This window comes from Dreissena polymorpha, chromosome 8 (assembly GCF_020536995.1).
Source record: "Dreissena polymorpha isolate Duluth1 chromosome 8, UMN_Dpol_1.0, whole genome shotgun sequence".
Classification (NCBI taxonomy): Eukaryota; Metazoa; Mollusca; class Bivalvia; order Myida; family Dreissenidae; genus Dreissena; species Dreissena polymorpha.
The window spans coordinates 65,664,679-65,681,165 of NC_068362.1; the positions used below are offsets into that span (position 1 = coordinate 65,664,679).

At 33.4% G+C, this 16,487-nt stretch overlaps 2 protein-coding genes across 10 annotated transcripts in view; one reads left to right on the plus strand and one right to left on the minus strand.

Moving 5' to 3' along the window:
- LOC127842801 (ubiquitin carboxyl-terminal hydrolase 15-like) overlaps positions 1 to 182 on the minus strand; it is a 240,426-nt gene extending 240,244 nt beyond the window's left edge. Inside the window, exon 1 of the mRNA XM_052372523.1 lies at positions 31 to 182. The gene's annotated coding sequence lies outside the window, so the exon portion shown is untranslated. The remainder of the gene's footprint in view (positions 1 to 30) is intronic.
- The window catches only part of LOC127842799 (uncharacterized), a 290,851-nt gene that overhangs the window by 181,901 nt on the left and 92,463 nt on the right, over positions 1 to 16,487 (plus strand). The gene's annotated exons all lie outside the window — the stretch shown is intronic.

The following is a 16,487-nucleotide window of genomic DNA, read 5'->3' on the forward strand; positions in this document are numbered from 1 at the left end:
CAAATTTTCCACAAATTGGCAATAAAATACCTTGCACGGTATAGCCCAGACCGTTTGAAACATGTAGAACAGCAACTATGTAACACATCTATCAATGGTTTATCAAGAGTCTAAATGATATAGGTACATTCCAGACTATTAAAACATGTTCAATACCAATCTCTACGAGAGTTGTCGTCCCATGCTCTCGCATAAATGGAATGAAACAGTCGTGTCAGAGAGAGATTGGTTCAATACGTGTGAATTTACTTAAAGGGACCGTCAACCACGAATGATTAAAAAAAGAAAAGTTCTAAAATACTGTATTTTTTACAATTATTAGTTTATATTGATTAAAATATCACGACTGGTATATAACATTACTTGAAAAAAGTTGTTAAGTCATCATATTGTCAGTATATTCGGTAATAAATTTTACTGGGTACAGGTACTAGGTATATAACTACCAGTTAACTATAAATAACGCCAGTAGACTGATCATCGTCACGTGGTAAACCCAGGAATGCAAATTGTGCATGCGTAGTGAATTGTATATTTTATATATAAAATCATCAATTTACTTGCGTTATTTATAGTGTGTTTATCGTTATGTTCTATTTTCGCGATGTACTTTCGATTTCACATCGCACAAGTTTTATTACCGAATATACTGAAAATAATTGCAAAAAAACGGTATTTTACAAGCTTTCTTTTTTTCGTCATTCGTGATTGACGGTCCCTTTAACATAATTGTTTAATATTAACTTGGTGTCGTAAAATGTAATACTTATTGAACAAAATATGAAATATGGCGAACAATTTAAAGATAATTATATTTTGCAACAATGTATGATATCTACTCGTAATATTTGTTAAATATATATGCCTTCATTGTTGTCGTAAATCGGACATACCTGTAAAATCAATATCTATATATACATAGCCAATCTCTTATCAAATATCAGTTGATAGTTTATGTTCCCAACAATTATCGTTGAGTAAAAATATTTGAAAAAATGAATACGAAAACGATTGTGGTTGTTCGTACATATATATTGATGTTGTTTAAATGGGCCTTTTCACGTTTATGTAAATTTATGGAAAATAATATTTAAAAAAGTTTCAGATTAGCAAATTTTCGTTGTAGTTATGATATTTGTGAGAAAACAGTAATACTGGAAGTGATATTATGGGCATCTAACAGTTTATAGGTGTCTATCGCAACCGTTGTTTACTTTTGATGGTTTCACTTCATATACACTTATATTTGTTAATGCAGCATCAACACACTAAAACAATAACCCGGAAAGAGAATAATAATGCATTTAAATATCAATCGTACTTTCGTTTGACAACTGATCATGCATGTACAATGTGAACCTAATTTTAAATTTAGTGCAGATTCGTTCATACGACACAAAGACACGAATTTGTTTTACGGATAATTTCGGCTTAGAGGACTGGGTGGGTCACGTAAGAATATCAAATATAAAATATATTTTTATAAACAACGGGTAGCAAGATGAGTTGCAGATAATTGGTCAGTAACCATATTTTAACTAGCTCTTTTGACCTGTTCATTCTTTTCAGGTCAATTTAACAGTGAAAAGTGCCCATAATATCACTTGAACATTTACATGCTCTGAAATATCCATTATATGCATCTTTTGACGATTTAAGAACCTGAACATTATAAAGCGTTGCGAGGCGAAACGATTGAATAATTTAGAGAGTTCTGTTGTTGTCGTTATATTTTGTGATACTACAAGGATTGATTATATAAAATATACAATACACCACACATTGTATGAGCACGGATTACCAAGTGGTCTATACGATAAACTTTTACTCCAGGGGCCATGCAGCGGTTCGGTCCCAGTTGAGGGTTACCTTTGTTCTTGTTTAATTGTATTCTTGTTTGTTTTTAATGGTGCTTTCTAGATCCAATGTTTACATTTACCAATATAAAGCATTTAATGTCAAATTCAATACATGCTAAAATCTGTGAAAAAGTCCCTTTAAAGGCCCTATAAAGGTGACGATCCGTAATTATTTACCGATTTTTAAATATTGTTTTCATATTTTATTTATAAAGGTTATCAAAAAACAATATACATATGCTATTGGACATTACCATAAAAATGAGCAATACAACTTGTTTTGAGCTCAAAATACAGTGTCCTCCAAGTCAATTGTGTTTACAAACAATCAGTTTATTTACATCGCTGTTTACTCGGGAAAGTGAAAGTGACTCACGTCACCAAAACTATATCGTTGATTTTCAACGTTTTTCGGTTTTACTCACAAAGTAGGTCTCTTCTAAATGGTTATAGCGTTTGTAGTGAACTAATAAGTTTCTTTCTGCTTGTAAAAAAATGTTAAAAATAAAATTAAAATTGAATTTTCTTTCGGCTATTTTTTGCATACGTCACCGCTTTGAGGATACACATCACGTTAGTTGCAAAGTTGTAAACATTTCTTCCAATTATATAACGGGTATATCTTCCATAATTATTGACAACGTTGCACCTAAGCTGTGTTATTAACATTTTTTATGCAAGAGTTACTGAAATCCGTTAAAAATTAGACCAGTTTATATGCCTAAAAATTAGATTTGTCACCTTTATAGGGCCTTTAATCAAGTGAGATGTCTGACAGGGTTTGAGTCGGTATTTCTTGAGTATTTGAGATTCTGTGCTGTATCCATAGCAGCAATCAAGCTGCCGTGGAGGGGTCATGAAACAAGTCAGCGATGACATTTTTCTATAAATGCTTTCCAAAGACTGTCGAATTGCCTTAAACAATAACACTTATTTACGCCCATGGGATTCAAGTTTCTTTTATCAAAATAGGATTGTAAAATACATGTTAAAAGTCTAACCAATATGTTCATTGTGAACAAACAATATAAATAAACGATACTGAAATGTTTGCTAAGCACGTTCTTGGAAAATAAATTACAGACCGTTAGATTAACTGACCTTTGTTTAAGTTCCAAGGAAGAGGACCGTAGACCCTATTCCTCGTAATATTACGAGCTTTAAATTAAACTCTGATGTAAAACTGACGATATACCGGTTAAATTCTTTGTTTTCGAGAATTCAGTGCATTGTTAAAAAAAAAAGCGGCATTAACCTTTTGCGTAATTTTGTTTTGATATTTTGAGTGGTTAAACTGTCATAGGTATCAGTTAATTTTCGATCAGAAATGGTCTGAACGTATGAAAGTTGTCTTTAGACGTTTGCCTAAAGTCACGAAATTCTCTAGACAAAGGTTAATCAGTTGAGTCGGATTTGCTAGCTGGTTTCTATGGTACAAGCAATAAAAACAAGTATCTGTTGTAACACAAATTGTGTCACTTGGAAAGTTGCATTATTAATCTTGAAACCGCGAAGATCATTTCTAACTAACCTACAATGTTTTTACGAATTCATAATCACAATAGTACACAGACGTAAATGAATAATGAAAAGTTATACTTAGCAATTTACAAAACCAAGGAATTGACACGTATACTGCCTTAGCTTGATAAAAGCATACAATATATGAAAAAAGATGTTCAACTACTTCACAGAGACTTACATTATGCCGAAAACAAACATCGTCAAATTATAGGGAAGAAAGCTCGGCTAAACTTTTAGCGGTTGTATTTTTTACGATTTCCAAATAAATTGGATAATACAATTTTCAAAATCTCTATACAACAGTATTTCTTTAGTTACGCATAGTAAACGTAAAGTAATTGAAGCGCATCCATTCGAATGCAGCAAAACTTGTCAAAAAGTTATTAAGTATTAAGCGAATTTAGAAAAAATAACCAAAATTCCAACATCACCCCCCCCCCCCTCAAAAAAATGTTTAAGGTAAGCACACAAAATATACGGTCGGTCAGAGGTTCGCGGAAACAAACAATTTCTTTACGTCTAAGGAGCTCACTGGATAAAAGGAACGTCATTCTTCTTAAAGTCAAGTTCCATTGGCTATGGCGAATACATACGAGTAACACAATAATTTAATTAGAATTTATCACTCTAGACAACACACATACTACGCAGCATCAAAACGACTGCTTCTTTACCAATAAAACTACTTGCTTCCATTGCCGGACACAAACTATCACTTTTAATCGAATGGTTAAATTTACATGTACCTCTGCATGCATTGATTATTTTTACAAGTGCGTATACATTGAAATGTTATATTGGTAAAATAATATGACAAAAAATACCGCTGTTAACAACTGTGTTTAATATATCACCGTAAAGTTACGATGCTATTTTTGCGAGTCGGTGAAAGATAATCAGTCAAAACATTAGAAATGTGCGGAAAATCGGGTTCTAACTGTGTAGTTTCGTTCTTAAAAATCGTTGTAGTTGCCGCCCTTACAAAATATATATAGGCAGTAAAAGTGAACAAATTCATTCGTTTTCTAAACTGAAAATATTACTCATCTCTAAAAAGATCAATACAAATTCATTAAAAGGCAAATAATGATGATATGCTATTTCTTACACGAAGATACCGATTAAGTGACAAACGCCATGTTTTTTTTTCCGAAATAACAAAAGTCATACCACTCTTATATCGTTCGTTGATTTTTTTAGAGTTAGAGTAAGAGTGTTCATAACCAAACGCAGCGTATTTAAATATCAACCGTGGCCCATGTTAAATTTTGAACAGAAAACGAACAAGAGCTTTCATTTTTCTTTTAAGCGCATATTAACTTATATTGTGTTTGTACCCATAAAAAAAATACAGTGAATGATATAATGTCATTCAACGTGTACATTTTGCAGAGGCTGCATTCATATTAACAAGGAGTACACACAGTCAATTTCGCGCAATAAATACGCCCTTTAAAAAGATCAAATCTGTTTACGTGGATGGTGTTTTGTTTGGCGAAACGTGGTGTGATCTTGCGTTGATATGTTATCTGATCATCATTCGCTTTATGTATACTAGTAACCTCAAGTCATTTTTACACCGCAATATTTTTCCCTGCGGACTCAATGTAACCTCAAGCTACGCACTTGTTGCGGTATCCGATCTATGACTTTGTTGATTGTTTCAGTACATTGCTGTTTCTTGACCATCTTTTGTTTTATTTAAACTGGTCGTTCATAATCATTACGTGAATATATATTCATATTTCCATTTACCCGGTCAAAAATAGATTTTGATTTTATATGTAAAATCATAATCAATATGTTCATTGTAAAACATATTCCAAATGAATGAATCTAGGTTGTTAAATTAACTTTACATCTTACATATTAAAGGCATATACGACTCATTAGCAAATATTATATTACTCAAAGATCTATCCATTATAAGTTAGTATATAGATATTTAAAAATGCATACACAATACAGTAGATCCATAGTTATCTAATACATGCAGATAATTCATCTCTGACTTTGAATTATTGAATTGATAATTAATATCATGAAACAAAACAATTAAAAGGCAAGTCGGTCATGAAAAAGCTAATAACTGCTCGAGAAAATGCTTTCGTGATATACATGATTTGCGGTGCGAGACAGAAGATGCGTGAGCGAGTCCATTATTTTAACCTCTCTAGCAATATCTTCTGTTTGTACCCCAATATTAGATTATACCATCATTCGAAAAAACAATATAGCTTGATGTTTTTCCTGTATTAGATTCTTGAATCGATACATTCTTGCAAACAATATCAATAAATCAATAGATCTAAAAATAACCGCATACACCTCTCCCCCCTGTCCGAAAAATGAGATAGTCCAATTCGTTCGGTACACATTTCGATGATGTTACGTTTCGCTAATCAGTGTGCCAGTGTGCTATTTGGATTATCATCACTTTCCGGAATGCTAGTGTGAAATGGTTTGACTTATCCTGGAAGTTTAACTATTCTTTGGATTAAAAATGGGTAAGGTTGCACAGAATTAAGCGTAAATTCACACTTGTTGCTTGATCGTACAATTCGCCGGTTAAGTCGGCATGAATTTGGGTCACTGATTTTCAATGTAAACAAACGCATCTTTTCGAGACACAATTTAAAACGCACGTTTCGTATTTAATTGGATTTTAATTGATTCGTTTATTGCTATCAGGGGCTGTACTTTTAAGTAATTGAACGCGTTTTATCCTAAAGAATGTTCGGGAAATGTATTCAAAATGGCGACCTCAGTTTCAGAGGCTGGAATTTCAGGATTTATGAGATAACGACTCTAAGACCAACTTAAACCAGACAGCTAACGTCACTGAAATGAGAAAAAAATGTTCATCGTTTTGACGTATCATTAGCTTTATTAATCTTATGGTCTTTTTACTGTATTATGAATATGCATAGAGGTTTAAGAAACCCATGCAATTGCATTTCACAAAGCACAAGGTAACAGCTTGCGGTGTGAAATTGGACAGATATACAGGATATGCTTGTTATGACTCATTTAAATCAAATACACTGGGGATAAAATTAGAAACTATACACACACAATTTATTGCAAGAAATTATATTTTGTATGATTTTAATCCTGATGTTGAAACATGTTTCCTGATAAGTTAAGCAGTTTGATTAATATTGAACAGACTGAGTTGATAATACATGTAAATCTTTCCTTATTACATTGCTTTCTTAACTAAAATAAAAAAGAGACCAAAGTGCAATACTAAAAATACCAATTTATGCTGTACTGATTTTTCCAAAAAAAGAGTAAAGATTGATTTTATCATTAAAGTCAATAATTAACAATCCCAATTGGTCTCTACATTACCTGTCACAACCTTACCAGTTGAACTAACAGTGGGATATTGAATTGTGTATTGAAGCATACACACATGTAACTGTCTCTCAGTCTGTCAGATGTGTGAAAAGGTTGTGATGTCATGTCCCCTGAGGGGCATTGGTTAGGTATAAATATCATAAAATCAAAAATTAATAACCTGCTTAGGTAGTGTTTTTTGCTGGTACACTGTACTGCATTGTACAGCATGGTACACGTTTATGTTAGACTACAAATTATACATTCAATTACTTTATGCCTGAATGACTCTGCAAATTGTCCTTAGTAATTACATATCTGAAAGTTAATGAAACACAGGAAACATATGCATGCACATTTTTATGATTTCCATGTACGGTACCTATAACTTTGTTGATTTTTCCTTATATGCATTAAAAAACTTATAGAGCCTATCTTCAATGATTTTGTTTGAACATGCTTATATATGCATGGTTTGCTTTTGTTATGTGTGTCATCAGCATTTGCCTTGTGAACACTCAATGGGCAATATCTAATCTTCAATCATAATGATTTATTGGTGGTCCAAGTTATATCTTGGCCAGGTTTGAGACTGGGTTATTTGGGGTCAAATTTAAGGTCACTGGGTCAAATAAAAAAGGCCTGTGAACACTTTCCAGACCACATTTATTATTTACTATTCACTTTAGTCAAATACTATTCAATTTAACACTATTTATGTAATACATAATCAATTATTGATTTAGCTTTCAAATAACCTATGCATCAAAATGATGAAAGGCAGTTAACTTAATTAAGTTAAAAGTGATAAAATGATAAAATGCTTGCATCAAAAACGAGAATTCTGCTTCATTTGAAATCGGTGAGCTAAAGCTAAATAATTAGAACAATTGAGTCACATTTTGTATCAACTCATTGTTCAAAGCAGTTGTGAATTATTGTCCCCTACCGGTGAAACCGGAGGGGACTTATGGTTTGCGTTCTGTGTGTCAGTCAGTCAGTCAGTCAGTCAGTCAGTCAGTCAGTCAGTCAGTCAGTCAGTCAGTCAGTCAGTCAGTCAGTCAGTCAGTCAGTAAGTCAGTCAGTCTGTCTGTCTGTCTGTCTGTATGTCACACTTTTCTGGATCCTGCAATTACTTTAAAAGTTCTTAATATTTTTTTATGAAACTTGAAACATGGATAGATGGCAATATGGAGATTATGCACCTCATTTCATTTTGTTCCTACATCAAAAATTCTGGTTGCTATGGCAACAAATAAAAAAAATCTGACAACGGTGGAGTTTTACCAGTAGGGGACCATATTGCTTGACAATAGTCTTGTTTGCACTGATACCAGTGTTTTTTTCATTCAAAATTGGGTCCGGTAATAGGCCCTGGCCCATTTCCAATGGAAAAAAGTATATATTTTCTCCAAATGAAAGCTAAAATTCCCATCAAAAATAATCATTAAGATCTAAATATTTTGTTCATCTCCAATCCATATAAGATCAAACTTAGTAAATATAATACTGAGAACACTTGTATTCTCAATTTTGAAGCATTTTTTAGCAAAACAGCAACACTAATTTCCCCAATTTAAGTAAAAATGCCGCAAATTTTCCCAATTCAAAGGGGCCCGGCCCAATTCCCAAAATGGTGAAAAAAAGCATTGGATACAATGTAAACATATCTCCTAATCAATGCCTTTTATTACATAGAACTTGGTCATCATTACATGAACATGCACCTCAGCACTGCTGATGTCTGTGACTTCTTCTGTAACCATATGGCAGTCAGTTGTAACAGTAACCAACTTCTGTTTAATTATGTATAAGTTTATTTACCATTAGCATGGAGTGTGCATTACACATAATTAATGGCTTGATTCTCTTGATAATCCTATCCACAAGACACTATACCATTATACATGTGTATACAATGTTTGCAAACTGGGATCTCTCTGGGAGGAATCCTTTGAGGCTTATCTGTACCTGCAATCAGTCAGTGTTAATTAGTTCCTGGGGTTAGTTTGAGCTCTGGCTTGAAGCTCCTGCATTGGTTTATTTATTCAGTCATCTCATTGATTTTACATGTACATGTATCAGAGTTCCTTTCAGAATTCTGTATTTATCTATCTGGGTAAGAGGGCTGGGGGTGGTGGGGCTAGCCTACAGTAATTTTATAAGGGAAAAAAATGTATGTTGAAGAAGATAACATTCAAATGCTGTGACTTATAGGGTAATGAAATTCTTAGGGCATAATGTCATTTTAGGGTAAAGCTCCATAGATTTATGGGATTGTTTTAAGGTTGTAGCCTAGACGCAGCTATGTTTTTTTATTAATCAGCTATAAAAAGAAATGCAACCTTAACAGTAAACACCTCAACTGGGTTTGTTTGAAGTTGTTCAAAATTTAATCACATGTATTTGATAGCATATGCCAAGTTACTGGCTTATATGTGTGCGTTAAATGAAAATATTAATTCATACATATTGTTTATAAATATTGATACTTGCCGTTATACATGAGTACTAATATTAAGTAACATTATACGTATACATGTACATATGATTGATTAAGTGCACTACATGTGTATGTACATGTACATTTATGTACATCTGCAGACACTTATTGATCTGTAGCTCATAATATAATTAGACAATTACAGTGTTAACAGCATGTTTATGTAGGTACAGAATACTGCAGGGTAATGTCTAAAGGTAGTTTTGCATGGTAATTGGTAAACAACTCAGAAAGGACATATATGACTACATGTACATGATTCTGACAAGGTTCTTTAGGACAGTGTGACAATTTCCTTCATCACTATCAGCAGTGTTAAAATGTGCCTTTTGCAATGATGCCTGATCATAAGACCATGGCTTTTGCTGCCTCTAGCAATTTCAGTGCTTTTTTGACCATTTTGGGAATGGAGTATTTGAAAACACTGAAAGTTAAGAAGTAGGACTTAAACTCTGTCAATAGTATCAGGGATTTCAATTGAAGCCGAATCCTGCTTCTTCAACTTGATACAAGCATTATGAAAGACTCCTCAAATGATCGCCCTTACATCAATTTGACACAAAATTATTACAAAGAAGCAAACTCAAAAATGTATTTTTATCACACAATGTGTGTTGTTTGCATAATATTTATCTCTCCAGTTTTATAATGCAAAAGAACATTTGCAAAGTGTTTACAAATATTCAGAAACAAAATAACTAAAGTATTAACTATTTTGACCCCTAAACATTTACATTTCAAACATTGGGTCATCTGACATCTGACAAATTCTATTGACATCCCAGATTTCACATATATAGATGTTAAACTGTTTATTAAGTGGATGAAAAAGAGCTTCCAATTCTTTTTTAAATGGTGACAGATGAAAAAAAAATGTGTGATCATGATTTCAAAAGCCTTATATTTTTCAGTGAAAGCCCTGATAAACAAACACCTTTTGTTATCTAATTTGTGTTGGGATATAAAAGCCGTTGTCATGTACCATCTAATCATAAAACAAACAACCTTATTCATGTTATTTATGTTGGATTTTAAATGTCAGATGTACCATAGAAATGTTCGTATCCCTTTATCAATTCCTACAATACCCATTCAGAATTGTTTTGCTCAATAGACACATAATGATATAGGTTGGAATTCAATTATTGTAAACAATGCATTAGCTTTGTGTACCAATTTGACTGGTCATGACATTGTATATAGCAATAATTGAATTTCTAAACTAAACACACAAATTATTGTTTGCTTACGTCAGCTATTTTTAATTATATTTTTTGAACATTAAGAATAATGCATGTTTAATGTTTTTATGAAACTAAATTACAGTACTGAATAGTTTATTTCTGGGTAAGTTAGTTTGAGATGTGGACAGCTAATTATAAATAATAAAAATGGAAACATTTTTTTGTTGTAAATTTTTTAATAATTTGTATAAATAGTTTAAGTTTACCGGTATTTAATTTATAGGGATTTGTTTTATTAACCATTGTTAATCCCTAATATGCAACCACTTGGAGCTCAGATGTACATGAATTAAGCCACAAGGGTGAACCGTGATTGTAAGATAGTAAATATGAATTCATTTTATTAAACAAATATTAAAATTAGAAATCAATGACTGTATACATGGACATGTTAGCAATAACAAACTACCAGACTGCACAGGCTAATCTAGGCTGACACTTTACACAGTCTGACATTAAGCCCTGTTTTCCCAGAACGAGGCTCATATATGTGTCGTGTTCTGAGAAAACTGGGCTTAATTCATGTGCGTAAAGTGTCGTCCCAGATTAGCCTGTGCAGTCCGCACAGGCTAATCAGGGACGACACTTTCCCCTTAAACCTGATTTTCGGTAAGAAGGGACTTCCTTCAAACTAAAAATACCATAAAAGCGGAAAGTGTTGTCCCCGATTAGCCTGTGTGAACTGCACAGGCTAATCTGGGACAACACTTTACGCACAAGCAGTAAGCCCAGTTTTCTCAGAACACGACACATAATTATACTTAGTGTTTGTACCTAAATTAGGAAGACATGATCACACACATTAACAAATGTTTAAGTCACCCATAACCTTTTAAGACAATTAGCTGCCTGATTAAATTCGTCCACACGTGTTTGGCTTTCGATTTTGTATTGGTAATTAAGGTGTACATGAGGTTATTTAACCTTAATTTAACATGTAGCCTTCATGCTACATGTATTGACTTTCTTTCATTACTTTCTGAATGTCAGTGATTCTTGGATATTTTATTTGGAAAAGCATACATGTACATGTAAATAATCATAACAATGGATAAAAAGATTATAATGACTGATTAAGTCTTACCAGAGGATTAATTGTGTGATATTTGTATGTGATTTTGTGCAGTAGGTAGCTTTGAATGCAAATTGAACTTATTAACAAATCTGTTTGATCCAGTTTCGGTCAGTGATAATTGCAAGGTAAACAGACTGAGATCTTGTTTGAATACGGTCAGTATGTGTGAATAACAGCTGTACAGTTTTACTTAAACCTATGTTCGATTGCAATGCAACTATATACATTTAATAAACACATTTTCTTCATGGTTTGCAGTGAAACACAAATAATTGTTAAATACAATATGCAACTTTGTTTCAACAAATAAAAGGCAACAAATACTACAAATAAAATGACACAAATACGCTGGGTTTTTGATTGAAGGTCACCTTTTACGATTATGTTTGTGTGGATATGATGTCAGTGCTCTTTTGTGGCACATAACATTAATGTAGCTGTAATGCGGGCATATTCCCAATCGCAAAATTTGAGGAGGTCGCCGTGGTGTAATGGATATGGTGTCCGCCTAGGGACGGGGAGGTCATGGGTTCGATCCCCACTGTGGGAATTTTCTTTAGATTTCCCCCAAAGACACCAAGAACTGGTTCTAGGCCAAGGAAACGGACGCGAGAGCGTTTTAATAAGCCTGAGGCTTTCGATGCAATCGAGCTAAAATAAAATAGGTTTAAACTTAAACTAATCGCAAAAACTTAAAGAGGTGACTCTAAACTTAATAGGTCGATATATCTCGTTTTGTGTGCAGTGCGGTGCAATGTAAGACACACATATTTTTTACGTTGTTGTTGTTATTTTTTGTAATGAAATTTCATCCATAGCATATTTAAAAAACTAAACTAAAGCGTTACAAACTGAATAAGTATGTCTATTTCATTTTGGCAATTAAAGTTCACAAGAGCCGTCTCCATTATGGGAAGTGCCATGCAAAAGAAACAATTGCTTTCATAATATTTAACAGTTATTGTCCATATGAATGTTCCTGCTGAACTTTAGTCCAAGGCATATCTGAACTATATTAAATTCAAGTTATCAAGATGAACCGTATTATATGTACATGTAACTATAGGAGTCTTTGCATTGTTGCATAATTTGGAAAACATTTCTTAAAGCTGAACTGCCTGTAGCCTCTGGCAAAGTAGCATGGGGGGCTGCAGGGGGAGGGGGGCGGTATCATAAAAACACGTCATTGTAACCAGCAGTTTTTTTTGCCCTTTTGGGAAAAGTACCAGTACTGAACTAATTGGTAAAAATATGCCCGAAAAAAACCTGAAATTCAGAAAATTCCTGTCGTGAAATCTTCAGATTGGGAATAATTATGGGTCTTTTTAATTGGTACATGTAATAAGTGCACAACCCAATTAAAATATTCATTTACATGCTTTTTTGTTTCCAAATGTTTCAGTGCTCATTTTATTTGTTCACTTGCAGATAATGCTCTTTTGGAACGAAATAGACCCAATTGTCATTCCTTTTTGGAATTTTTCAGACAGCCATTGAGAAATTTGTAGTTTTCCTGCATTGGGAAAGGTCACTCTTCACGGGTTCTTTATAAAGAAGGAAAAAATCTCTAGTAACAATAATATCGATCAGGCATTAAGCAGAAAATAAATGTTAAATTATTCAATATCTTCTTTTTGTGACCAAATGAATCTACATTCATGTAGTTACATTTACATATGTTTACAAATTATTGAAATCATGAATTGGAAACAAATAAAATACAAATCTGTATAAACCTCAGGACTGTTAAACTTAAATCCAATTTTGAGTGAAATATTAACCCAAGAGGTTAAGTAGATATTTGCCACATTCTTCTATGTGATTTATGGTGCCCAGCTGTGTTTTATGTTGATAATCCAATCCCAACATATCTATTGAATTCTCTTAAGTTTCACGCCCAAGAGGTCTGTTTGTTTAATGTTACCTGAATACTTTGTTTTCTGCAAATGCTTCTGAAATTTGATGCATGCAAATATGTGTAACCTGACTAACAATGACCTTTACGACAAGATAAATAATTAATAATAAACATCATTTTAAAGATAAATCAGATACAAAAAGGCATGGCTATAATTTATACTATAATGACATACAGACACAGGGCTGCTGGATGTTTGAAACTCCAATGTCTTGAATTTTGCTTTTGCTGACATGGTTGTTTGATGGATCGATTTTGATATTCAGTATTAAAAAAATATTCCTGATAGTTTATAGTGCCAGGCCTTTTCCGCCCTATGCCACGGTTCCGAAATTCGGCCCATTCCCAATGCAAATCTGGTATTTTTTTTCCCAATTAAAAAAAATCCCAATTCCAAAAATAATAATTTTTGTTTTGTTTTTTAAGCCTTTAAATATATAAGTTAACCTGAACCAGTGTAGACAATAGAAAAATATTGCTTAATTAAATTATCTGTTGCCTTGAATTTGTATGTATGAATGTAAATGAATTCAAAATTATGTTTATGACAACTTCGTTTAAACAACTTATGTAAATTTTGTTTTGTAAACTTTTATCCTAAACAGTATTCAACAGTTTTTGGTGGAAATTATAGTATTTTTGACAAGTTTGCATTCCCTAAAATTACAAATTTTGCACAACTCTATAATTCTCCTGCTGCATGATAACCTCAATAAATGTAGGTCAACAGTGATCTAGTCAGCTACAAACAAAAAATTCAGGCCTTATCAATTTCTTTTTTTCATGCAGCATGTTTATCTGAGTCCTTGTTACAACAATAACTAGTACTATCATGTCTATTTTCTTAATTTCAAACTAAGTTATTTAAATAGTATAAGTTGTAATCAATTTCAAATGTAATATTTTAACCTGCTTTTCTTCATCTTACTGGCAGTTACATGTACATGTATTATGTAAGAGTTCATCATTTTTTCAGAAATTCTGATTTCACCTGTGCTAGGATTCAAGTATTTTATAGCTTACATCTTAAGATGCTGTAGCCATGATGACTGCTGCCTGAGCCAGATGTTCTCCCATTTACATAAGCTAATGTTGATAATGTTACCTAGCTTTTGAAACGAGCTGTCAAAAACCTATCTAACAGTTTGAGATAAATTGATGGGTGTAAACAGTGTTATCTGATTTTTCAGCACCTTTGAGTTAACTTCTGCTAATTTATAGCCAAACTATTTAAAATTCTGTTTGTTCTGTTCATTTGTTGTTATTGCTAAGAGAATTTAAATAGTCCATGTACTCTGCAAATTGCTTACGTAAGTAATTACATGATAGGAAGTTACTTTAAATCAGTAGAAAATTATTTGGTTTTAAATTGGCCAGTCAGATCAAGCGGTGGAAAGTTATTTGTTCGTCAGTCAGACTCAAAGTTTGAATGTACGTACTTATGCAGGACAAACAATGTCTGAAGCAACTTAAAAAACCATCTTGAACTGAGACTGTAGTACTGGTGTTATTGAGACAATTGCATACAATAGTATTATACTTTTACATGTACAGTACAGCTAACGCGGCACAAACATAATCCGCGGCTACGCCACGGCCAGATTATTAGTACGCGGCGGCCGAAACGTGTGTTCACGCGGCGTATCGCCGTGGCACTCGGCATCGATCCGCGCAATGACGCCGAGTCTGTGTTAACCTCGCGTACTTTCGCGGAGTAAATCCGCCGCATACGTACGCGGCGGATCGAGTGAAAAGATATCCACCTACATGTACATACATGTATGTGTAGCGTAGAATTAATTATGCGCAACTGTTAATGTTTCGTTCGATTATCATTATTAAATTTGTAATCCGAAACACACTTCCGAATTTTAATGCTAACGGGACCTTTGACAAATTCTAGCGTCAAATAAACAGTGCTAAAATATCCTTTGTTTCATAAAAAGCGCGCGAAAATTATGCAGACATGTAGAACGTCGTTTGGAAAGTTTGGGTGTATTTTGTGTTGTATAAATACATGAACATCACGTCAGGCGTAAATCGCGTGTTCAGTGGAAAAAAAACGCCCCGATGAGACGTTATTTCATCATCTCTATAAATAGTAACAAATGCCAAAATGTATTTGATACTTAAGGAAATATCGAGAATGTTTGTGTATCGTAAATATTTACCAGCATTTGCTTTAAAACTGGAATATACGGGATTATCGGGTAATTAGTAGCGATATTAACTGTATAATATGAACAAAATAAAACGTGTTTATATACGCATATTCAAACAATAGTTATAATAAGCTGATAATTAACAAAACAACAAATACGTCGTCACCGTCTTGATCAGCTTAAATTTAATAGCAAAATCAACATGCAATTAATTTATAAATCCACCATATGCTGGAGCCTTGACCACTTGTATGTGCGAAAACATAATTATGTGACCTTGTTTATATGTGAAATACATACACTACGGGCGGGAAACAAACTTAATTGGCCAGACACATTAACTATGCTTACATGTATATGCTAATACAATCCGCGCACAATAAATTTATTATAATTTTAATTATTATTATAATTGTTCTTTCAAAATTTGTTAACTACATGTAACTAATAATTTTAAAAAGATTTTTTATTTCATGATGCGCATCGACTCGGCATCATATCGCGGATAGCGGCATGCCTCGGCGGACAGATGTGAAGTTTCGCGGCGAAATGCGACTTGCCGCCGCATACTGACGCTGCTTCAACGACTGACGCGGCATCGACTCGTTTCGCCTTGCCGCCGCGGATCGCGAAATACGTTTGTTCCGCTTTGGCTGTACTGTATGTGTATACAGGGATCATATTTTTTTCAGTTTTGTCGGTCCTAGACCGATTGGGGTCATAAAAGACCGTTTGAAAATCCCAAACAGTCGGTCCGATTCTGTTTGGTAAAATTCCCATGTCATGAAATCGATTACACAGTGTACATGCTAACACACCATTATGACATTCTTATCTTGATTAGGTGTGATAAACCATTC